General features: G+C 36.0%; 1 protein-coding gene across 2 annotated transcripts in view; it reads right to left on the bottom strand.

The window, feature by feature from the left end:
• BLVRA (biliverdin reductase A) overlaps positions 1-12,355 on the bottom strand; it is a 75,594-nt gene extending 63,239 nt beyond the window's left edge. The window contains exons 1-2 of one of the 2 annotated variants that reach the window (XM_053714549.1): positions 12,200-12,353; positions 11,820-11,907 (exon numbers count right to left, since the gene is read on the bottom strand). The gene's annotated coding sequence lies outside the window, so the exon portion shown is untranslated. Of the gene's footprint in view, positions 1-11,819; positions 11,908-12,199 lie in introns of both variants that reach the window. The other variant, XM_053714548.1, reaches the window with a different exon arrangement.
• Between the last annotated feature and the right edge of the window lie 11,719 nt (positions 12,356-24,074).

The raw sequence follows: 24,074 nt of genomic DNA, 5'->3' as shown, positions 1-24,074 counted from the left end.
TTATTTATTATTAGCAGGCAGTGGAGATTACCCTATATATATTTGCTGGACTGAGCCATTTCTGTTATAACTAAGGAATCTACTACTTTGTTACGCTGGCTCTTCTTCTTTAGTCACACTAATTAGCAATGTTGTGTAGTCTGCCTTACTAGTAATTAGTGTTTACAAGATTTAGTTTAGATATGTCTCTGTAGCGATTATTAGGGTCTTTACTAACCCATCATCTTGCTCTCAAGAGTCATGAATGTTTGAAGTTGTTGGGTATTAAAGGAACATGAAACAAGTTGGGATAGAGACAAAATATAATGAACTTTACCTGCAAATTTATACTGCAGTGCCTCGCTATTAACCCTTTCTTTTTAGTTTCTAATTTGTAAAGCTCTAACTCCCACACATTTCCTTCTATGGCTGTATCTATATCTATTGTTGCTTTGGTAGAATGCAAAAGTGCACAGTGATTATCTGCTGGAGCATGCCAAGAAGCTGTGAACTCAGTTGAAATACAATGCCGGTGTCTAAACACTGATAGGGGTGGGTGGAGTTGGCTGCTCCAGGCAGCTTAGCTATGTAATTCAGTTTACTTATTTTTGAAAATTTTAAAAATACTTGCCAGCAATTTTTAATTAATTAGCCCTTTTAAGATATGCACAGATCTCAACCTATTTTATGTCCCTTTAAGCCTTATATATAACTTTTTTTGCACAACCATCTATATAGACAACTTGACTTTTTACCAATATTTGCTTAAATGGACATTATACACTAGATTTTTCTTTGCATAGATGATTTGTAGATGATCCATTTATATAGCCTAAACAGCTCTTTAAAAAATAAAAAAAATAAAAAAGTATAGTTTTGCTCATTTTTACATAACATTGCGCTGATTTTCCTAAAACATTGTTTTAGGAGAATACTGATGTATACCTACTCCAGCTTGCTCCTGTTTGTGTAAAAAGTATTTTTATTTGCAGAGGAAGGGGGAGGGGGGAGTGTCTGCTTTTTTTGCTATAGAACCACTTGCAATGGGTGTTCCAGCTAACCTTTTCAACAGTACCAAACTGGGAGCTTCTAAGTAAGTTTTTAAAAGTTTTTATACTATAATTTTTAGATCAGTATCTGTGCATATTATTCTTTATAGTAGTGTCTATTACATGCAATTAAATTAGGTGTATACTGTCCCTTTAATGTACAGTAGGTTTCAGGGGGACATACCTTTCTCTTTTGTTATTGTATAGTTTTATATTAGTATCAGACAAGGTGCTCTTTTTTTGCCTCTACCATAATAATAGTATGTACTGAGTACCACTCTAGATTTGTGAACTAAGCATTAGCAGACGGGCCCTTACATTATAAGGCAGCTGATGTTTACCTACAATATTCTTCATTTTACTGTTTATTGTATATGTTTTGATAAGATCATTTTCTGTGGGTCTAAGAGTGACCCTATTTTTCTATTTCCCCTGAAATACCCCTTTCAATCAAATATAATATCTTTGGGGCCCTTGTTTACTATTTGGGGATAACATTCCATTATTTATCTAACCATATTTGACGGGGATATTTACTTTTGGGGTCAATTTATCAAGCTGTGGCGGGTTTCTGGCGGGCTGAATTCCGCTGCCAGAATTCAGCAATGCACACAAGCGCTATTTTGAGCTTGAGTGCAATCCCGCCCCCCTGCCCTCGCACAGCCAATCACACGCGGGCAGGAGCTGTCAATCTCCATGGTCGGACGAGACTGGGGAGATTTAAATTTGCCATCTAAAAGGAAAGCAGCGGTCTGATTACTGTGAGAAACTGCAGTCGAAGGGGTTCGAAGAGTTTGATAAATCAACCGCATACTGTATAATTAAAAAATGAGGTATACTGTTTGTAATGTAATGTACTATTGTCTGTACCTTTTTGCCAAACACCTCAATAAAAATTATTGAAAAAAATAAATAAAATAAAAGCATATGGATGTAAGACCTGTGTGTGTGTGTGTTGGATGTCTGCATTATAATAAGGACAAGACTAAAATTATAGAAAGTCTAATTAGCCATATTATATCTGTGGGTCAGTGTATGTGTCTTTTGTTAGATAGACTACAGATTCTTCTTGGATTATAAACTTCATATCCTTTTGTTCATAAAGATTCAGAACACATTCTGCTGGGGCTATGCCAACCTTTTTAGTATTGAAAATAATGTCTCACTCTTGGACTTTTGTCTTGAGTACTACTGGGACTTAGATGAACAAAATTGGTGAGCCAATGATAGGATAAAAGGAGCATATGTGCATAGCTAGCTACCAATCACCAGTCAGATCCTAGTAGTTTGTTACTGTTCCTGAGCATATCTAGGTTTATTCTTCAAAAAAAGGAGTCAAGAGCACAAAGTAAATTTGATAATAGATGTAAACTGAAGCCTAAAGACTAAAATTGCACGCTCTCTGTGAATCATGAAAGTTTAATTTTTTGATGGGTGGAAGGACAACCCAGGGTGTTCACCAAAAATGGGCCGGCATCTAAACTTAGATTCTTGCATTTCAAATAAAGATACCAAGAGAATAAAGAACATTTGATAATAGGAGTAAATTAGAAAGTTGCTTAAAATTTCATGCTCTATCTGAATCACGAAAGAAAAAATTTGGGTTCAGTGTCCCTTTAAGGCATTGCCTCTATATCACTTTATTTTTCTTCTTTTTTTTTTTTATATACAAAAGGAACAATACTTGCAAGGCTTTTTGACTGCAATCTTTTGCCAGACTACACATATGCTTGAAAAACAGTAAAAAAAAAAAAAAAGGGACCTTAAACGCTAAAATAAAAAAGAAAGATTTATTTAAACTAAAGATTAAACATCGTAATATAGAGATTTTTTTTTTTTTAATTATGCCCATCAGTTTTTTAAAATATTAAAAATATAAAGCAATAGGTGCAGCCATGTTGCAGCCTAGGTTTCCCTTATATAATCTTCTCTGCTGAAGCCAATTAAGGACAGTTATCACTCGAGTGCAGTTTTATATTCATACTCTGCCAGTCACCTCGGGCTGCTTTGGTAATGTCCAACTGATTCTATATGCTGAAGGATTTCTCCTAGCTACAGTTGAAAACACATGTGCAAATCTGCTGAGAAGTACTACAAAGAGACGTCCCACTAAAAAGTAGTCAATAAGCTTAAAAGGACATTGTACACTAGATTTTTCTTTGCATAAATGTTTTGTAGATGATCCATTTATATAGCCCATCTGGTAGTGTTTTTGTAACAATGTATAGTTTTGCTTATTTTTAAGCAAACATTGTGCTGATTTTAAGGCTCCTAATTAAGCCCCACAGTGTCAGATGTATACACGCGTTTACAGAATACTGCTGACTCCTGTTTATGTTATCTGTCTTTTTATATACAGGGAGGGGGGGGGGTCTGCTCTTCTTGTTTTCCCAGCCCCTTTCAGTGGGTGTCCCAGCCAAACCTCATTAACAGTGCTAAACTGGGAGCTTCCAAGTAATTTTTTAAAAGGTTTTATACTGAATGTTTAGATAATTCTATTACATGCAATTGTCTGTCCCTTTAAATATACAACAGCACACAGATTCAAAATATACTCCTAACACAGTAGTGCTAACGTAACACCCAAAAACTAAAACAAGGAAACAAAATGCAGCTAAAGGCCAGAGAAACAAAGTGTGTGTAATAAATATAAATTTAAAAAAAAAAAAGTGTTAAATTGTAGTGAACTGGGCAGACTCAGTGCTAAGCTATTTTAAAGTGACATGCAACCCTCATTGTTTTTCTTTCATGATTCAGATAGAACATACAATTGTACATAATTGTCTAATTAACATTTATTATCAAATTTGCTTAATTCTCTTGTTATCCTTTGTTGAAGAAGCAGTAACACACTACTGGGAGCTAGCTGGACACATTTGGTGATCCAATGACGAGTCATATATGTGCAGTCACCAGTCAGTAGCTAACCCCTAGTAGTTCATTGCTCTTGCTGAGAATATGCTTATCAACAAACCATACCAAAAGAATAAAGTTACTTTGATAATGGAAGCAAATTTATAGAGACAAAATCCAATTTTTTTTTTCATGATTAAGAGAATACAATGTTAAACACCACTTCAGTTTACTTTATTATCAAAGAATGCAACAAGGATTTCAAAGGTGCTCCACACTGGCCTCTTCTCTAAGTATTCACATATATCACCATTTACCATGCCCGCCCCCTCCCTCCCTATTCCCCTTCCTCAACTCTGAGCAGTTCTTGCCTGCTGATCTTCCCGTACCCTTCATATGCTAACACATCTTGCATACCACTATATTACGCTATAGGAAAATGAGGTTTCATCTATGTTTATCTTATTATATCCTTGACATTCGGTTATGTGTCATCACTAAATATAGCACAGTTGTTATTTAGTATACATGATATGTTTATTATTTAATTATCCTTGAGATAAAATTTTGTCCTACTGTCTATTCACTGTAATGTATCAACCTGACTATATCTTGTATCTTTATTGTGTTTGTTATTATACAAGTACCTCAATAAAAAAAAAAAAAAAAAAAATGCAACAAGTTTGATAATAGGACACACATTTAAAACTACATGTTCTGTCTGAATCATGAACATTTACTTTTTACTGTCAAGCTGCTCCTGCGCCTACCTAGGTATTGTTTTCGACAAAGGACCCCAAGAGAATAAAGCAAATTAGATAATAGAAGTAAATTGAAAAGCTATATAAAGTTGTAGATTCTATCTGAATTATGAGCGTTTAATTCTGACTTTACTTCCCCTTTATTAAAAGACGATTCTTCCACTGTCCATGTGTGAACAGCAATACAGCTTCAGCCACCATATTATTGTAACTGGTTAACAAGGGTCTTTCTGTTCTGGGAAATAATTGAACAGAAAAATATACTAAGGGGTAGATTTATCAAAGGCTTCGCCTCTCTGCGACTGCAGGTTCTCACAAGAGAACCTGCAGTCACGATTTATCAAACAGCGGTCATCAGACTGCTGCTTCCTAGCTACTTCTCCACTTCTTAGGTGGAGAGATTGACAACTCCTGCCCAGGCGTGATTGGCTGAGCGTGGGCATCATTGCACATGAGCGCAAAATAGCGCTCGCGTGCAATGTTAAATTCCACCAGTGGAATTCTGGCTGCCAGAGGCGAGCTGCAGCAGGCATGGCGCATATGTACACCCCTGTCCGCCGTAGCTTGATAAATCGAGCCCTAATTGGACAACACAAAAAACCTTATTCACTGCAAAGTGCTTCTCATGTATGACGGTATAGTGTTTATATTTAAAGCAGGGCTCCAGTGGAGATGTTTAAAAGGAGGAAGTTAGTTTCCACATCAGCTCACAATCTAAGTGCATCAGGGACAAGCTATGGCCGCCCCAAGGCAGAACATGCAGTGATCAGAGATGTAATAGCAGAAAATGCAGCATGTCTGCAGAAAGAACAGGACACATGCAGCAACTGTTACTGCTTTAACTTAGCAGCGCTGCTCCACATTAGACAGTTCTCTTCAAACAGAGCTTTGCTCTGGCTGCACTGTGCAAGTTTTCCTTAACACAGAGCATCCACAGCAAAGTGCTGTTTGAAGTGAGCAGTCAAATATGCAGTAGAGCTGCATAGCAGTAGATTGTTGACTGGTTCTCGTATTTTTTTAAACCTGCCCCTAGCCTTTCCCAGTCTACAAAGCTGTTTTTTCCTGAATGTAAGACATTCTTATGAGCAATGCATCTTTTTTATTACTGCATTTCTATGTTAGACTAAGAGAAAAGGAAACACATTTTTTCAAGAGACATTTTACAATTGATTTGTTTGTCTACAGCTAATTTGCAATCCAATATTCAACTGCTGTAATATATTATAAAACTTTTAAAATTGCTTTATTCTCCAGTTAACCAACACACTACAATTGAACTGGTGCTTTAGTGTAAATGCCTAATTTAAAATTGAATTATATTTAAAAATAACCTGCAGAAACATTTTCACTAAAAAAAAATCTCATCGCAGAAAGTGAAAAAAGTTCTGCCACTGGGGCTATGGGAAATGACAAAACCCAGATACTGATCTTCTGCTCTGACTATGTTTCTCTCACTTTCTTGACATTTTGGCTGGCCGTTCCTACCTGCTTCTAACCACTTCAAATCACAAGTGTTATTGATTGCTGTTCAGCTGAAGCTCTGCAACCAGAGACAAGCAAACCAGGGTAAAAACTTACATTTTAACTTTTAACTGTATGATTGACTAAGCAAATCAATCTGACTTGTGCCCTTAAATGGATACTAAAGTCAAAATTAAATGTTCAGGATTTAGATATAGGATACAATTTTAAACAATTTTCCAATTTACATCTATTATCAACTATTTTTTGTTCTTAGGGTGTACTTTGTTGACAAGTAAATATAGGTAGGCTAATAGGAGCTAAGAAGTGTGTGCGTGTATCTGAAGAATTCTATGGTATAAGTGTTTGCAACTCTGTATAACATCACTATAAACATCAATGCAAACACTGCTACCCAAAGGCTTAAAGGGACATGAAAGGGACAGTTCACCCAAAAACTTTCTCCCCTTTAAATTATTCCCAATGATCCTTTTTACCTGCTAGAGTGTATTAAATTGGTTGCAAGTGGCTCCTTTACTCCTATTTCAGCATTTGAAATAGCTGATTTAGCTTGTGGTTTCCCAACCTATACTGAAAGTTTTGATACTGGCGTATATGCTATTGACAAGCCTAAGTAAACACAGCCAGCAGAAGAGATTACACCCTCAGTGGGGGGCATGATAGTTAAGTAATAAAATGATAATTTTCCATTGTTCTCTCTATGTATTGAGCTTTGGTGTTCCAGACAAATATAAGATAAGATAGCAAGTCTGTGTACATGAAAGTGATAACATAATGAGATCTGATATTACCTGAAGCTCAACCCATTGTAATAGGCTGTGGTTTCAAAGCACAAAACCAGCTACTTCAGATACACAAATAACCCTGAAAATGCAATTTCTCAAATATTTTATACTCTGCAGTTGGTATAACAAGTCATTTAAAATACATTTATGGAAAAATAATTTTACAGTGTACTGTCCCTTGAAGCCTACTATTTTTTCTTTCACGATTCAGATAGAGAATACAATTTTAAACAAATTTCCCATTTACTTCTATTATTTAATTTGCTTCCTTCTCTTGTTATCCTTTGCTGAAAGTTTTTATCTAGGAAAGCTCAGCTCTATCTGCTGATTGGTGGCTGCATAAACATACCGATTGTCATTGGCTCACCCATGTGGCTAGTTAGAAACCATTAGTGCATTGCTACTCCTTCAACAAATGATACTAAGAGAATGTAACAAATTAGATAATAGAAGTAAATTAGAAAGTTGCGTAAAAATGTATTCTCTATCTGAATTATGAAAGAAAAAATTTGGGTTTCATGTCCCATGCTCCTGAACTTACCTAAGATTACACTTTAACAAAGGATACCAACAGAACTAAGAAAACGTGATAATAGAAGTAAATTGGAAAGTTTTTATAAAATGTCATACTCTATATCCAACCCATTTAACTTTAATTTTGTCTTTACTTTCCCTTTAAGTTAGAAAAACTACTTATGTTGAGTAGTAGAATCTACCCAGTTTTCATTGCCATTACTAGATACCAAGAAAACAAAAGGAACAAAGGATATAAATAGAACAAAGTTAATGCCAATAAAAGTAAATTGATTCTTAAAAATCGCATAATCCATCTGACCTATGAAATTTATTTTTTTATTTTTATGTCCCTTTAAAAGAAAATTAGTTTAAGTTTCCCATACATTGCTTAAAGGACCCCACAATGCAGTAGAATCAGCCAACCACAGACTAATATACATATACCCTGTGAGCTTGTGCTCATTGGGATCTGTTTTTTTCCAGAAAGTTTGCTTTAAAAAAAAAAAAAAAAAAAAAAAATTGTGCAAAATTTGATAATGGAAGCAAAATTGGTAAGTGTCTTATAACTGCATGCTCTTTCTGAATCATAAAGGTTTAATTTGACTTGAGTGTCCCTTTAAACAATTATAGTAAATAAAAAAAACAAAATGTAAAATTGTTACCCCTTAAATATTTTTTTTACTTTACAGAAGAGAGGCTGAAATAGATGTTACATACTTAAGTATGCTTCAGTGCACCCACACAGTGATTTCTTAAACTGACTTCTGATGAACCATAGCAAAGTAGATGTGTGATTAATATATACAAGAAGAATCTCAAGTGTTGTATCCCTGGTGTTCTCTGATACATTATATGTTTTATTAAAATAATAGTTTTTCATGATTTTTATAACATTTATTTTTATGCAGAAATATGGCAGTGTTAATATGCTATGTGTATATATAGAAAAACCGCCTGCTCCTTTAATCTGTCGGAGGCACTGATTATCAATGCAAGTATCATGGATTTTAATCTGAAGAAGACTCTTAGGTGTCAAAGCTTACCCTGGAATATACTAATCTTTTAAAGACAGGCACATGTCCAGTTGTGTAAGTGACTAGCTTCAGCTAAATACATTCCTAGTTCAAAACCGTTTAACCCCTTGGTTGCAACAAGTTGCAACAAAAGTGTTAAGGATATGTTTATAAAAAGGGACATGAAAACCAAAAAAAATAAATATTTTATGATTCAGACAGAGCGTGTAATTTTAAACAACTTTCTAATTTAGTTATATTATTATTTTTTGTTTAATTTTTCTTTAGGTATCTTTTGTTGAAAAGCTGGGATGTAAAGTCCAGAGCGTGCAAGTGTCTGGAGCACTATATAGCAGCACTATTTCCTGCCATCTAGTGCTCCGGATACCTACCTAGGTATCTCTTCAACAAAGAAGATTTGTTAAAGTGACACTGTACCCAATTTTTTTCTTTCATGATTCAGATAGAGCATGCAATTTTAAGCATCTTTCTAATTTACTCCTATTGTCAAATTTTCTTTATTCTCTTGGTATCTTTATTTGAAAAGCAAGAATTTAAGTTTAGATGCCGGCCCATTTTTGGTGAACAACCTGGGTTGTCCTTGCTGATTGGACAGCACCAATAAACAAGTGCTGTCCATGGTTCTGAATTACAAATTGGCTAGCTACTTAGCTTAGATGCCTTCTTTTTCAAATAAAGAAAGCAAGAGAACGAAGAAAAATTGATAATAGGAGTAAATTAGAAAGTTGCTTAAAATTGCTTGCTCTATATGAATCACAAAAGAAAAAATTTGGGTTCAGTGTCCCTTTAATAGAAGTAAAATTGGAAACTTTTTTTTTTAAGTTGTATGTTCTGTCTGAATGATGAATTTTTTTTTGGGGGGGGTTTCATATCCCTTTAATGCATTTTTTTTTAAAGACTTAACATAGATAAATGCCTAAAAATGGATATGCAGAACAGGATTTTAGAAGGATATATTTACTGTGCACTAATGAAAGGCGTGGCACTAAAAAAGTGGGTATTACTCGGCAAAATACATTTGCTGAGTAAGTCAATGCACCATTGACACGAGCAATATAAACTCTTAAAAGTAGCGCTTTCTATTTATGTTAATTGAAAATCAGATGGTAAAAAAAGATAAAGGTTTAAGCAGGCTTGCTATGGAGAACTGTAGTACCAGATAACAGCACTGAAGAGGCCAAGAGCCCCTATATGGACACTGATAGTAGTATCCTTTTATTAAACAGGTCTAAAACAGATCATCCAAAAATATTTAGCAAACTAAAGGAGAGGAAATGTAATATATAAATAGATAACATATCAGATACTAAGGGGTCGATTTATCAAAGGTTTTCCACTTCTACGACTGGTGGTTCTCACAAGAGAACCTGCAGTCCGTATTTAACAAGCAGCGGTCGTCAAACCGCTGGTTCCCTAACCTCTCGCCACCTCTTAGGCGGCGAATTTCAATCTCCCCAGTCTTGTCCAACCGGTGAGATTGCAGCTCCTGCCCGCACATGATTGGCTGTGCGCGGGCAGGGGGCGGCGTTGCACCTGAGTGCAAAATCGCGTTCTTGTGCAATGCTGAATTCCGGCTGAGTAATTCAGCCCACTAAAGGCGAACTGCGGCAGACAGGGCAATGTACGCCCCTGTCCGCCGCAGCTTGATAAATCGATCCCCAAGTGTTCAAGACTTTCCTTGGTACAACAAACAAAAACAATCTACATTTGTGCTATGAATGTAAAAGGGGCTCTCACATTAAAGGGGCATGAAACTCCAAAAAATTATTTCATGATTCAGAGAATACAATTTTAAACAACTTTTCAATGTACTTCTATTATCTAATTTGTTAAGTTTTTTGTATCCTTAGTTGAAAAGCACACCTAGGTAGGCTCAGGGGCTGGAAGCTAGCTGCTGATTGATGGCTGCTCATATATACCTTATTTAATTGGCTTACAAGTGTACTCAGCTAACTCTCAGTAGTGCATTGATGCTCTTTCAATAAAGGATATCAAGAAAATAAAGCAAAATCGATAACAGAGGTACATTGGAAAATTGCTTAAAAATGTATGTTGATTCTGAGTTATATAAGAAAAAAAATTGGGTTTCATGTCCCTTTAATATGGCACAGGGAAGGGGAAACTTGGCATAGATTGTTTACCCAATGGGGCGGAAACAAAATGTTCTTGATAACACAGCATGCAGTACTGACATTTCGCTCCCACCATGAGATACATTTTTAGAAGATTATTTACAATATGGATACAAACTCTTACAGTGTTTCCATCACTGGTGTAGATTGTTCTGTTACAAATTCGTATATGGAGCCTTAGAGGGAGTGTATAACTCAACAATATAGTAAAGGGACAGGAAAGTAAATGTTCAGGATTCAGAGCATGTAGCTTTAAATTGGCTTCTATTATTTAGTTACTTTGTACTCTTGTTATCCTTTGTTGAAAATGTACATATTCAAAGCAGGAGCAATGCACTACTGGGAGCTAGCTGGTGGTTGCTGGGTACTGGTATATGTGTCATTGGCACACCAGATATGTTCTGTTAGCTCCCAAGAGTTCATTGCTGCTCTGGGGGGTAACTTTAACTATGTGTTTAATCTTTTTGCAGAGGTTAAACACATGGTTATAAGCCAGAAAAATGCAATAATATGCAATTTATAATAAAATAAATATAGAACTATATGGCAATGTACAGTAAAGTTTAATAAGAATGATGTTTCTTTAATTTTGTATCATATCACACAATAGCCCTTTCTCATCTAAACACATCTTGATTGTGTTATCATTCCCATATATTTTACACTAACATTTGTCATTTATACACTTTATAAAGTCAATAGTTTACTAAACAAAGTCTATAGTGACAAATAAAACAATTAGTATGTACAGTTTAGAGCAAATAGTTAATAGAATTTTGAGATTTGACACTAAAGTTTTGTCACTTAGGGCCAAAATGTATTATTTTTTTAAGAAATTATTGCCTGTATAAAACAACTGCACAATGGTTATGTCACAGCTGCAATTTTTTTTTTAAATTGCCATGTTCTTTTCAGACATCACAGCAATATGTTGCACACTTGCAAATCAGCCAACATTATTATTCATTTTTAGGATAAATGACTGAATTCTGTTTGGTGATAGTTGTGATTCTTGTACTATACTATGCATATGAATGAACTTTTGAAATAATATTAATAACAGTATGAGTGCAAGGATCGCTTACAATTTTTATTCGTTTGTTTGAGAAACATCTTACAAGTCAGTGGCTTCCTTTTCCTCTATTTATAAAACTAATTATAACTGCATTTATTGTTCCTTGTCTATGTTATGAATGTTCATTTTGTTCCAAAAAATATTGTTACTTACAGTTTAGATGCAAGTCTTCTGAACTGACAGCAGCCTGCAAGTGAGCAGTGAATGAATCCACCTAATTACTGTGCTTTCATAACCAGACCTCAAAAGGGGGAAAAAAAACCTCTTATACAACACCTGATCTAGATCCTCATTGTCATCATGCGAGGCTAATAATAAAAAGTGACAACTGCACAATAACTATTAGAAAAGCAGTGTTACTAAAAACAAAGTATTCGACTGTAAAAATAAAAAGTATAAAAAAAAACCTGTATAAACACAATAGATGCATATAAATAGCCATTTATAACAACATACATCTTCTTTACTTTAAATATCATTGTGTTACCAAACGTGATGCTAAAGGTGCATTGTAGCTACTGTGTGCTACTTACCTACACGGCTTCTATCGCTTGTAAAGAACTGATAACCGGGCGCGCCCACAGCACAAGTTCCAAACTCTCAAGCTCGTGCATAGAACTACAGAGTTGTTACACAACACATCCTGCTCAAGCAGCGCGACTTGGCTATTTCGACAAACCATCTAAGTCTAACCCAATCCAGTGAGGGCAAGCTAAAACATTTTTAAACTGCAAAAGCACCATCTTTGTTTTGGGAAACATCTTTTGCTTCGGTTTATTTTAAACATTTTATGAAACAACATATATGCACAATTTCAACACTTCGCCCTTATTAAATATGTCCGCCCTGCTGTCAGACATGTGTTTCTCATGTGTACTCACAAAGCTGTGTCCTTCAATCAAGAAGTAAGAATTCAGTTTTGATTCAGGTATAGCTTCGTTTTTGAACTAACAGTTATATTAGTATATGAATCTGAGATTTGCTAATTGTTGTCGGAATTAAAATGTAATAAAGGTATAATGCTTCCAGTATCTTGTTTTATATATTAGTATACATATATTAAAAGCAAGATCTTAGAAGTATGTCCTTGCAAAAAGATGGCTAATTGTGATGATGACAGTCAAATTTGACATTTTCCTGGGTGCATTTCAATTTTAAATATAAGCATTTTGTATTAGCAACTAAATACCTCGATTACTAGTTATTTCTGGTCCATACCTTCCAATATTTGCTGGAAGCCTCCCAGGACTAGTAACAGTGGGTCTTTTATGAGTGGAGCCATACAGGGACGTTGTATTGTAAAATTGATTTCCCATAAATGTGTTTCCAATTACTTTTTATATAATTTGAAGTGTATAAGATAGAATGGAAACTGTTCATTTGGGTTTGTTTTTGTATATGAAACAGCTGCCTTTTCTCAACGTAAACACAACTCATTAAATGGTCTGAGTTTGCAGAAAGAGCAACCAACCTGATCTATTTATCTATACACACATATGCCTCCTTATCTCTTTGCACACAAAAACTCACTGTCATGGAGAGAAAATATGCTATATATATATATATATATATATATATATATATATATATATATATATATATATATATATATATATATATATATATATATATATATATATATACCTTCTATTGTAATGTACGTGTCTCTCCTTTACCGCTAGAAATCTGCATAGTGAGATAAACCACTTTCATTCTAAAATTTGCCTTCCTAAAATTATTTTCGGGGACCTTGGAGTACTGCTGACTCTTCTTAGATAATCTCACCAGACCAGAGAGCTATAGATTAATCAGACCCTTATAGAGAGCAATTGAAATTTACATTTTGGTATCTTTCACTCCCACACTCCCCATTGGGTGCTGCTGATTCTTGTTTACATAGTTTTTCTTTAGATAATACAAAGAGTTTAGGCAGGCAGTAGAGGGAGTTGGTCAGTCTCTGATTTTGCTATGGTAATCGGGAGATAAGGGGAAGCTGCAATATGTATAGGGTGGCAGAGCTTCCAAACCATCACAATATGCAGGATGAGAGCTTTTCTGTTCCTTGTAGGTGTGACGTTTGCAACTGCATTTAAACACTAAGCATCTGCTCAGAGCCATTAGAGTTTGTATCATGCAAATTCCCTTAAAGGGACATTAAACCCAAACATTTTCTTTCATGAGAGAATACAATTTTTTTTTTATTTAAAGCTTTTATTTATGAACCAAGACAATGTCCAAGAGCAAATATAAACATTGAACACATAACATAATCCATAAATTATACATACGTTCGTTCATATAATACTGTATTTAACTATGCATACATATATATTTTAACTAATCAGCATATTGATATAATCAGCTTACTCATTGACATTACTTGGGGTTTTTATTTTTCAACCCCCTCTGGACCCTCTCCCCATACGCCCCCCCCCCCCCGTGCGGAGAAGCAGTTCAGCCAAACCATAATCGCAGAGAGAGAGAAAAAAAAAAAAAAGAAAAGGGAAGGAAGGGGAGAACCACTTCTACCCTTCTACCACTGCTTCTCTCTTGGTATCTACCAGTTCCCTAGCAAAACAATTTCTGTGTTCCTAAAAGGAAAGATTATATGATATGATTCATTTCTACCACAGAGAATATTCTTAAAAAGACTGCCCATTTATCAAAAAATCTTTTGATGTCCTGGTCGTTATTTATGTCCGTATCTCTCTGTTCTAAAATGCATTGCTTTTTCATGCAATTTTTAATCTCAGAGATGCTTGGAATTGCATGATTTTTCCACTTTTTACAACTTAAATATCTGGTAGCGAGGATGGTAGAGATTACTAATCTTTCATTATTTTGTCTACCAGATTCTTTTTTAAGACAGAATATTATCTGATATAATGTTAATGAAGGACATGCTATCTTTAACACATTCTTGAGCCAATATTCAACTTTAGCCCAAAGATTATTAATCCTTGGACAATGCCAGAACATGTGAATTAAATCGGCTTCCTGAAGCGAACATTTAGGACACTTATTAAACCCGCTATTGGCACATTTAAAACCTCTCTTAGGGGTAAAATATGCCCCATGTAAGAGTTTGACATGCGCCTCTCTCCAGGTTGCAGATAATGTTACTTGAGCAATTTTCTTAATTGATAATTGGATAGTATTTGTTTCGATATTACTCTGTGGGATTAATAGATTCCAATAAGCAACCAGGTTTGCCAATACCGAAGTTCCTTTATTTATACTCAGAAGATGATAACACGGCGCAATCGACATATGGCCATTTCTTTTTAAGACCAACCAATTTTCCAATATACCCAATCCCCATTCCCAGCCCATTTTTCTAACTAGGTCTTGGACAAAGTGTCTTAATTGCAAATATGCAAAAAAGTCCTTATTGGACAGATCAAAATCCATTTTTAAGTTCTGAAATGTTTTAATATATTTCCCTTCTATATCTATGATTTGAGATACCTTTGTTAGTCCAGCAGTATGCCATTTTCTAAAAACCTGCGAGTCCAAGCCTGCTTGGAAAGTGGGATTACCTATTATAGGTAAAAAATGTGAGGCTCTTTTATTAATTGATAAGATAGATGATATTTTATGCCAAGTTTTCAGTGGGTTAAGGATAGTTTTAAATCTCTTAATTTCCGCTGGAATTTCTTTTGGTTCTAAATGTGTTTACGCAACCAAAGAATACTGATAGCAAACACTAGACTCAAGATCATTGTTCAATACAAAGTTATTAGACGAGATCCAGTCTACTACATTCCGAGCTAGGAAGGAAAAATTATAGAACCTTATGTCAGGCAAAGCAAGACCTCCACTTTCTCTTGGTACTGAAAGTTTCATGCAGGATATTTTTGACCTTTTGTTCTGCCACAAGAACTGAGTAAGAGAGGTATTTATCGATCGAATATCCTTTCCTAGGAGAATTATCGGCGTATTTTGAAGTATATACAATAATTTTGGGAGGAGGGCCATCTTAAAAAGAGCTATCCTTCCAGAGAGTGATATTGGGAGTTTTTGCCAAATCAGAAGTTTTTCCTTGATCGTTTTTATTACCGGGGGGATATTCAAAGCATATAGGTCTGAATTTCTTTTCGGGATATGAATCCCTAAGTATTTAAAAGAATCTGTTACTTGGTGAAAGGGGGTTTTCAATATAGAGGTACTATTTTTCCTCAACCAAAGTATCTCCGACTTAGCCATATTTACTTTATATCCGGAAAATGAGCCGAATTGTTCCAGAATCTGAAAAAGTTTTGGTAAGTTCTCTTTAGTGTTTGCCAAATAAAGCAGCAGGTCATCTGCATAGAGGCCAATTTTTATTTCAGTGTTGCAAATTTTTATACCATCTAGAAGGTGGCGGATTTTAATTGCCAGAGGCTCAATGGAGATATTAAATAAAAGCGGGGAGAGAGGACAGCCCTGTCTCGTCCCTCTGCCTAGAAAGATAGAAGAAGAAATAGTATTATTCACTATCAATTTTGTGGATGGCTGTTTATACAAATTCTCAATAAATTCAAGAAAATTGCCCCCAATACCAAAACGCCTTAGTGATGTTTTAATATGATCGTAAAATATTGAATCAAAGGCTTTTTCAGCGTCGATAGAAATAATGACAAGATCAGGTGTGCCCTCTCCCCCGCTATTTAAATTAGACATAACCTCAAAGTATTCCGTCACTAACAATGCTTCTCTAATTTTTGCAGCCGAGTTGCGGTTATTTATAAAGCCTGATTGATCAGTATGAATTATCTCTGTTTGGTTCCCTTGATGCCGAGTTGCTAAAATCGCAGTGAGAATTTTATAATCAGAATTTAGCAGAGCAATTGGTCTGTAGGATTCTTTACAGTTAGGGTCCTTTCCGCCCTTTAGTATCAGAGTTGTATATGAGCTAGAAAATGAAGAAGGGATACAATTACCCTTTATAAAAAAAGTGTTAAAAAGAGTGCAGAGATGCGGAGTAGCCTCACTAGACAAAATCTTATAAAATTCGTTCGGAAGACCATCTGGACCTGCTGTTTTATTTAGGGAGAGTTCAGATATTATTTTCTCTATTTCTTCTATGGAGATAGGAGCATTTAGACTGTTGGACATTTCTAATGTAATTTTGGGATGTTTAATGTCCCTCCAGAAGTCCAAAGATTTCTGTGAATCACTTATTTTAAATAAGTACAACTCCTGATAATATTCGTAAAATGTGTTTGAAATGTCCTCTGGTTTTGAGATCTGTAGCCCTTTATCATGCAATTTGTCTATTACAGGTTGTTTTTGAGAGAATACAATTTTTAAACAACTTTCCAGTTTACTTATATTATCTAATTTGCTTCATTCTCTTAGTATCCTTTTGTTGAAGAAACAGTAATGCACTACTGGAAGCTAGTTAATGCACTGTGTGAGCCAAAAGCGTGAAGCATATATGTGCAGCAACCAATTAGTAGCTCCTTAGCCTACCTAGGTATCCTTTTCAACAAAGGATACCAAGAAAACAAAACAAATTAGATAATAGAAGTAAATTGGAAAGTTATTTAAAATTACATGTTTTATCTAAATCATGAAAGAAAAAACATGTGTTTCATGTCACTTTAAGGACTGGGAAATTTAGAGGAAAACTTGCTCTATTTACTGGGACATTTTTAGCATTTTTGCTATCACTCCATTTAAACAGAAATATTTACCTATCAAAATGATATAATTTTAGTAGACATCCCAAGGTATTTATCTAGACAACTAATTTTCAAACCTGTCCTCAGGCCTCTCTAACAGGCCAGATTTTGAGGATATCCGAACTAGAGCACAGGTGACAAAATCAGCTGATTACTAAACATGGTTATTAACCCAGGGCTTGACAAACCCAGGAGTCAGGGAGCCACTCACTCCTAGAATTTGACTTCTGACTCCTGCTCTCACCCAAGGCATTCCTGAAAATCTGAAGACAAGTTGGAAAACCATGGTCTAAGCCCATCTTGGTATATGTTATACCACCGTTTTGCCGCCAAATGCAATCTTATTAAAATAATTGTTACATTTTTCACAAACTTTGGGTTTCTCACTGAAATTATTTACACACAACTACTGCAGTCATAAGACAAATGGTTGTTAAAGCTTCTCTGGGGTCCCCTTTGTTCAGAAACAGCAGACATGCATGGCTTTGCCATTGGGTTTGGCATTAAGGACGCTAATTACTGCTGCACAACACACTACTGAAATTCCCAGCAGTGAAGAGGTTAATCAGGTAGTTTGCAAGGTTAATTTTAGCTGTAGTGTAGAGATTACCTTCCCACTTGACACCTACCACCCCCTGATCTCTCCCAAACAGCTCTCTTCTCCCCCCACTGGTCACCACAATCTTAGGTACTGGCAGACAGTCTGTTAGTATGCAGTTTAGGGATATATATATATATATATATATATATATATATATATATATATATATATATATATATATATATATATATATATATATATATATATATATATATATATATATATATATATAATTTTTTCATTTCTGTAATGTAGGGAACCCTCCTCATCCACCCACCTTCCTGATCCCCCTCCGACTAGTCACCGCCATCTTTGTTACTGGTACCCTGGGTTAAATGCAGGTATGCATCATGCATGTGTACTTATGCCCCTTAAATAGTGGGGGCTCTAGGCTTTAAGAATTCGGGGGTTAAAAGCTCTGAGTTTTTGGCAGTAAATGGTATACATCATACCGCCCTAATCTTCCCAGAGGCTTTCCAGGATCTGTTTTGTCTTTCCAAGCCTCAGATATCTGCATTCTCAATATTAAATAGGCTTTAAAGGGACACTGAACCCAAATTTTTTCTTTCGTGATTTAGATAGAGCATGCAATTTTAAGCAACTTTCTAATTTACTTTTTAATTTTTCTTCGTTCTCTTGCTATCTTTATTTGAAAAAGAAAGTCCAGAACCCTGGACAGCACTTGTTTATAGGTTGTTCAATAAAAATGGGCCGGCATCTAAACTTACATTCTTGCTTTTCAAATAAAAATACCAAGATAACGAAGAACGTTTAATAATAGGAGTAAATTAGAAAGTTGCTTAATATTGCTCTATCTGAATCACAAAATAAAAAATTTGGGTTAGTGTCCCTTTAATGACTGACCAACAGTACTAGAAGTGGATTCATGTAAACTAGAGAGTGCAAACAAATGGGGACATATAATGTTGCACATTTGGTCATTCTTTCAGTTTGGCTCCCTTGTTTAGTTGTGGTTACTGGTCTGACATCTTAACCCCTTGACCACAGCACTTTTAAATTTTCTTACCGTTTGGGACCAGGACTATTTTTACATTTCTGCTGTGTTTGTGTTTAGATGTAATTTTCCTCTTACTCATTTACTGTACCCACACATATTGTATACCGTTAATTTAAATGGACTTTCGAAAGATACCATTATTTTCATCATATCTTATAATTTACTATAAAAAAAATGATAAAATATGATGAAAAAATTGAAACAAGTCTGTTACACATCTACAACCACAAAAAAACACCCATGCTAAATAGTTTCTAAATTTTGTCCTGAGTTTAGAACTACCCAATGTTTACATGTTCTTTGCTTTTTTGCAAGTTATAGGGCAATAAGTACAAGTAGCACTTTGCTATTTCCAAACCATTTTTCAAAATTAGCGATAGTTATATTGTAACACTGATATCTGTCAGGAATCCCTGAATATCCCTTGACATGTGTGTGTGTGTGTGTGTGTGTGTGTGTGTGTATATATATATATATATATATATATATATATATATATATATATATATATATATATATATATATATATATATAAATATTTTTAAGTAGATAACCCAAAGTATTGATCTAGGCCCATTTTAGTATATTTCATGCCACCATTTCACCGCCAAATGCGATCAAATAAAAAAATGTTCACTTTTTCACAAACCTTTTCACAACCTTTAGGCTTCTCACTGAAATGATTTACAAACAGCTTGTGCAATTATGGCACAAATGGTTGTAAATGCTTTTGTTCATAATAGCAGGCATATATGGCTTTGGCATTGCTTTTTGGTAATTAGAAGGCCACTAAATGCCGCGGCGCACCACGCGTGTATTATGCCCAGCAGTGAAGGGGTTAATTGGGTAGCTTGTAGGGTTAATTTTAGCTTTAGTGTAGAGATCAGCCTCTCACCTGACACATCCCACGGTCCACCCCATGATCTCTCCCTGACCCCTCTCAAATAGCTTTCTTCCCTCCCACACCCCACAATTGTCTACCAGTACTAAAATATATATATATTCTGCAATGTAGGATCCCCCCCCAACAGCTCTCTAAACCTCCCCCCCCTCTACCTATTTGCCGCCATCTTGGGTACTGGCAGCTGTCTGCCAGTACCCAGTTTGCCAAACAATTTGCTTTTGGGTACTGCCAGTACCCAGTTTACCAAACAATTAGCTTGTTAAAAAAAAATGTTCCTGTAGTTTAGCTGCCCCCCTCAATAACCTACCCCCCACCTCCTCCCAGATCCCTTGGATAACATTTATCCCTCCCCCCTCCCTCCTTCCCTTTACACTTTACAGGTTCCATAGTGTAGCACCCCCGCTAGCGATCCCACCCCTACTACCGGATATCCTCTAGCGATGGGCCGCCCACCCACCTCCCTGCAATGGCTCCCACCAACGATCGGCACCATCGCTGGCCGATGCAGAGAGGGCCACAGAGTGAGGCATTGCTTCAATACCCTGAAAGTGGCTGGAAGCGATCAAGATCGCTTCCACCACTTGAAACCCCTGAGGACATACAAGGTACGTCCTTGGTCATTAAGTGACAGTTTTTGAAGGACGTACTCTGTACGTCCTTGGTCGGTAAAGGGATACTAAACCCACATTTTCTTTCATGATTCAGATAGTGCATGCAAGTTAAGCAACCTTCTAATTTAATCCTATTATCTATTTTGCTTCATTCTCTTGATATTCTTTGCTTTAAAGCATATCTAGATAGGCTCAGTGGCTGCTGATTGGTGGCTGCACATAGATGCCTCATGTGATTGGCTCACTCATGTGCATTGCTATTTCTTCAACAAAGGCTATCTAAAAAATGAAGCAAATTAGATAATATAAGTAAATTGGAATGTTGTTTAAAATTCCGATTACCGTAGTTTTAGTGTAGCTATAATCTAGATTATAGCTACACTAAAGTTAGGATAATCAGAATTTTATTACAAGACCAGAGACTCATATTTTGCTAGTTTAAAGCAAAAATGGATCATGAAATTAAGGGAAAAGCAGCGTTATTAATTTGTCTAAAAGTAGAGTCCGAAGACCAGTCTGCTGCATTTAAAATATCTTGGAGGGAAGAGGATTTCAAAAAGGCTTTAGAGGCAGAAGCTCCGCGAATGGAGTGAGCCGGAAAGGACTCTTCCACACCAGCAAGAAGCATAATCCACTTTACCCACCTGGCAATAGATCCACTTTACCCACCTGGCAATAGAAGGTTTGAAAGGGGAAACAAAAGAGTTGAGAAGAAGGACGTAAAGGTTGAGTACGAGACAAATACTCTTTTAGACAAAGAACAACACACAATTTAAGATGATCAGGATAAGGATAACAAATAGATTAAGAAAAACATTTAGTTATTTTAGAAAGGATAAATGTGAAACCAAAAGGAGAAAACATTTGGGAATTAATATCAATGGCACGTAAATCAGAAACTCTGTGACAAGAGAGGAGACAGAGAAGAGTGGCAAGTTTAGCTGACAGCTGTTTGAGAGAAAGAAGATCGTTAGAAGGCCAATTTCTAAGGAAAGACAGAACCAAATCTACGTCCCAAAAAAAGAGTATTTAGAAGAAGGGGGCTTTTAAATAAAAATTGATTTATGAAGTCTGCAGACCTGATGAATTTTCCCAACAGGGGTATTATTAATAGGGACATGTCCAGCAGAAATAGCAGAACGAGCTATATTGATAGATCTATAGGCAAGACCTGAATCAAAAAGAGAAGAGAAATAATCTAAAATAAAATTCAAAGGAGCTGAAAAGGGATCGAAGTCCCTCTGGACACACCAGCCAGACCACTTGGACCAAGCTGAGAGATAACATCTTTTGGTTCCAGGAGCCCAAGAGTCCTGTAATAAAAAATTGAGCTCGGTCCGAAAGTCCATCGAAAGACCAGGATCCCCTGAAAGCATCCAAGCTACAAGAAGAGAGTTAGCAAGCAGAAGAGGATGAGGGAATCCCAGGGGATCCAGGAGATGAGGGAGAGAAGGAAGCAGAAGGGGAGGAAGGAAGGAGACTTCCAGAAGAGAAGGGTACCAAGGCTGAGACGGCCACAGGGGAGTGATTAGGAGAAGAGATATTGGGTTCCTGCGGAGATAAGCCAAAGTCTGAGTGATTATAGAAAAGGGAGGAAAAGCATAAGCTCCGGTGGGGGGCCACACTTGAAGGAAGGCATCCACGGCAGAGGCGTCCGGGTCTGTTCTCGAACTGAAAAAGGGGATGACCTGGAAATTGTAGCGAGAGGCAAAGAGGTCTAGAATAAAAGGACCCCTAAAAGAGAAAATCTGAAGGAAAATGTCCCTGTCCAATTTCCAATCGCTGGAGTCCTTCAAATGGCGAGAACCCAGTCTGCAGCTTGATTAGATAAACCCGGAATGAATTCCGCTGAAATAAAAATATTATTGTTGAGGCAAAAATTAATGAAATTTTTTTGTGAGGTCTGATAGATGTTTCGATTTCATGCCTCCTAAACGATTTAAATAACGGACTGCTGATAGATTGTCCATGTGAAGAAGAACTGAAGTAGGGAGACTGGACTTGAGAAAACTCTGAATTGCGAAGGAACCCGCCAGAAGTTCTTTGCAGTTGATATAGAAGTTGGATTCTGGAAGGGTCCATTTGCCACCTGTGATTATGGAACCGCAACGAGCTCCCCAACCAGAGTTGCTTGCATCCGATTCTATAACTAAATCTGGAACAGAACTGAAGATTGCCTTGCCGTTCCATGCCTCTATGTTTTGGATCCACCATATGAGTTCTTCTTTGGCTTCTGGGGATAAGGAGATTCGATGATGATAAGAGAAGCTTCTTTGGAAATAAGATATTTTAAGGCGTTGAAGAGCCCCATAATGGAGAGGGGCAGGAAAGATGGCTTGAATGGAAGAGGAGGGGAGGCCGATTATACGGGCTAACAATCGAAGGGGAAACACGGGTTTTCCTCAAAATGTCAAAGAATTAGTTCTTTTTTCCCCTGATGACAAATCTGCTAATGAACTATTAATCTTATTGTTTTTCCACTTGCAAACCACTTGGGATTTTCCAATATCAACTAAAGGTTTATCATTTAAATAGCTTATAAGCTTTTTTAATATAATATAATTTTTTCTAACACATATTATTTAAGAGCATTTTTCTCAATATATAACTGTACTAATGGAAAAAATATATATTTTTTAAAACGGACACCGGTGTCGATATATTTTTAAGTTGAGATCTCATCATTTTACTATTTTTTGTGTTTTTTTTAAGTGTATTAATATATGAATAAATGTATTTGATTTTTCACATCCTATTCTTAGTCTGAAATATTGTCAAACACCTATAAAAACACAGGACATAGTCTCCACTTTAGTCCTACAGCGCCACCTATTGGCGTTGTCTAATAAGACAAAGGCTCTTTGATTATATTCTATAATGATTTGAGGATCCATAGAGGAATTATTTGTAACAGAATCCTCGGCCAGTTCAAATATCTTTGATAAGGGGCCAGAAATATCTTAATGTTTGTCTTGACAAGACTTAAGTAATTTATCGGATCCTCTTTTAATACTAGACCCAGGAGTACCCAGGAATTTTAAAATTTGGGCTTCAATGTCAGGAGTGATATTGGAATTACCTGGGAGGGAGGGGCGAGGACATTCTGCACAAAGTTTACTGTGGACCTCTTGCAATAAGGGATGTCTTAAATAAAAGTCTATATATTCTTCAACACCTGAGGAGGGAAAGCACTCCGAAGATCTGGGGTGCTTAACCTCCTTAGGTTTGAATCTGGGTTTACCATGGGGGTCAAGAAAAACAATTTCTGAATCGTTAACAGGCAAGGATTTTTTGCGTCTTTTAAATTTAATAAAATAATTTAAGTCAGAGTAATCTGAATCATATTTATATTCGTCAGAAAAATCCTCATCAGAAGAGGGAGAAATATTTTCAGAGAGCGATTGCAGAAAGACCAATTCTTTTAGAATTAGCATCAGTAATAGTTCCCTCTGAGATGTGACTCTCAACACACTCAGAAGTTAGAGCCATCCCTCATAGAGTGCCGGCTAACAGTACAGGTGCTTAAAGGCAATAAGCTGTGAGGGATGTCTGTCTGAATCAGACTATCAGCATCTTTATCAACCTGAGAGGACAGACAGATGTTTAGT

Source organism: Bombina bombina, chromosome 5 (genome assembly GCF_027579735.1).
Source record: "Bombina bombina isolate aBomBom1 chromosome 5, aBomBom1.pri, whole genome shotgun sequence".
Classification (NCBI taxonomy): Eukaryota; Metazoa; Chordata; class Amphibia; order Anura; family Bombinatoridae; genus Bombina; species Bombina bombina.
Note: the sequence above shows the minus strand (reverse complement) of the source record. Positions and strands in the feature narration are given on the sequence as shown.